The following is a 2,500-nucleotide window of genomic DNA, read 5'->3' as shown; positions in this document are numbered from 1 at the left end:
CCCTTTCTCTTCGTGTGGGGCAACTGACTGAACATTTTATGCAGACAATATTTTAAGGATTTTAGCGACATCTTTACTACTCAGAGTCACTCAGCATTCTTTTATAATTGGAAATTAATCTCCACTCAAAAAAAAAAAAAAAAAAAAAAGAAGAATGATGGTCACTTTTAACTTGCGTTCTTCTAACCTCCTTACATCTATTCTTTACAGTTTTTATGACTCTTCCTCTTCAGTGCGATAGTGTCTTCAAGGACAGAAGCGCTAGTCAAGTTAACTACATGAGCAGTGGCAACTGCTCCCATTACAGTGTGTAGCTACATTGGACATATAAATCCATCTCTCTACGACGTCTAACTTCACAGATTTTCTTCTGGCTGAAGAACTGGACGATTTTATTCAGCTGTGGACAGGAGCTCCTTCTGATCAGGTTAAGTTTTATTGGAAGCGATGAATCCGGTTGGGGGAGGGGGAGGAGGGAGGTGGAGAGGGAGAGAAGGGGGGAGGCAGGGGGAAGGGGAGGGGTAAGGTGAGGGGGAAGGGGAGAGGGAAGGAGAGGGGGAAGAGAAGGGGGAAGGAGAGGGGGAAGGGGAGGGGGGAAGGGAAGGGGAGGGGAAAGGGGAGAGGGGGAGGGGGAAGAGGATGGGGAAGAGGAGGGGAAGGAAGAGAGGGAAGGGAAGGGGAAGGGGAGGGGAAGGGGGAGAGGGGGAGGGGGGAGGAGGAGGGGGGAAGGGGTGAACCACCGCCCCACGCAAACAGGATTCACCCTCATCACGACGTCTCCGATACATTTTTTTTTTTTTTGCTAGATGGCGCCATGATCATGAATTTTTCGACCTCCTGGGGCAACATATCGTGCTTTATGATTGCATAAACCTGTCACTACGAAGAAAGATATTTATATAAATTTTATTCTGATGAACATTAGTCAATTTTGTTCATCTTCAAGTCCTCGGGTAAGGATTACTTGAGGGACCTTCTAGGAATGATAACACCACAAGTAGAACTCTCCCCCCCCCCCCTTCGGCCTCGATAATACTAAACGCCTTTATTCAGCTCTGGGTAGGACCTCGTGCTAAAGGTGTTAAAAGTGGGAGGATTAAATGAAAATGTAGGGGTCTGAAATCGCAAATAACTGTCGTATTCTCTCTAAGCATAGGGCCCAAAATAGTTGGCGCGGTTTCGTCCTGTGGTCTCGTGCCACGTTTGGTGACGTCATCTATAGTTTCTGGGTCCGACGGTCGTCGACGTCAGACGCTTCCATTCAGCCGATGGGTGGGTTCAGGTCAAACGAGGTCACGGTCCAGATCACCCCTGAGCTGAATAAAATTGTTCGGAATTCATTAGCTGGAACAGAAATTCATAAACTCTTTCATTGTGTTCGAGCGGTTGATTAAAAAAAAAAAAAAAAAAAAAAAAAAAAAATCCAGCTATAACACTGAAAATTTTGCTTTGGTTATCCCAAGATAATTTTATTCATCTTGGTTAGGATCCGTTCTGAGGAGATTAAACCAATATCAATTAACGTCTTGAAGGTTACATACTGACGGGAGACTCCATCCACGCTCCGGTAAGAATCCAAAGAGCATGATCACTTCTTCAGCGGGCATGCTCAGGTGTGCTGAGCATTATTCCAGTAAGTGATCTGGCTAATATTTCAGTGTGTATATACACGGTAAATTACACCCTTAGCTCGCCAATGCGGGGAGGATATACTACCAACTCTGGACAGAGATCCATAAACATATCCGAGCCTCTTAAAGTTGGCCCAGAGAGGTGCGCCTCGCAGACTTAGGGATTTCGGTGAATCATCCCGCAGGTTCTTCCCAATGCATTATCATAGTATAAATGGGCTACAAAATATTGCCGTAGAGATTAAAGATAAGCCGGGAAGATTGATCGTCTGATAACGTTGCTGATCTCTGAAAAGGATTTAGTAAAGGGTGCGTCAGTTCGCCTGGAACCGAGGGCCGCTGGAACATGCTCTGGAAAAGGTGATCCAGGTCCGAAGACCGGAGTCTAACGTTACACTAACATGCCTGAACCAGGAAATGTTAATCCAGCAGTACTTGTGGTGCGCTTGAGAGATTTCAGTCTTGTTGACGCCAGGTGATTTCATTCAGCTTAAGGTGGAGTTCCTTTGAGTATTTTACCAGTAACAAACCAGCGATTCTATCCTTGGGATGATATTGACCGAAGAGGTGGAGTAATAGAGGTAGTGAAGCGGTGGTCTAATGAGGGCAACAAAACGGAGGAAGAGTGGAATTAAAGAAGAATTAACTCTAACTTTGCTGCATGGGAATAATCCATTGGAGATTAGCCTCTACTCTTAAAAAGTATTGCGTGACTCTGGTTCATATCACTTAAATTCCCAAAATATTGACAACATAAAACTTATACAGTCAATACCACATACGGAGGAAGAGGTGAAGTAGTGGGAGTCCAAGATCATTAATGCAGAGGTGCAAAAAGACTTGCGTAGCCGTCGGTGCCGCCCGCCGGC

The 2,500-nt window shown here is 45.4% G+C and overlaps 1 protein-coding gene across 1 annotated transcript in view; it reads left to right on the top strand.

Moving 5' to 3' along the window:
- The window catches only part of LOC143021451 (R-spondin-4-like), a 291,292-nt gene that overhangs the window by 94,578 nt on the left and 194,214 nt on the right, over positions 1 to 2,500 (top strand). The window lies entirely within an intron of this gene.

Source organism: Oratosquilla oratoria, chromosome 42 (assembly GCF_046742065.1).
Source record: "Oratosquilla oratoria isolate Oo_2021 chromosome 42, ASM4674206v1, whole genome shotgun sequence".
Classification (NCBI taxonomy): domain Eukaryota; kingdom Metazoa; phylum Arthropoda; class Malacostraca; order Stomatopoda; family Squillidae; genus Oratosquilla; species Oratosquilla oratoria.
The sequence above is the reverse complement of the archived record's forward strand: the minus strand, read 5'-3'. Positions and strand labels throughout refer to the sequence as shown.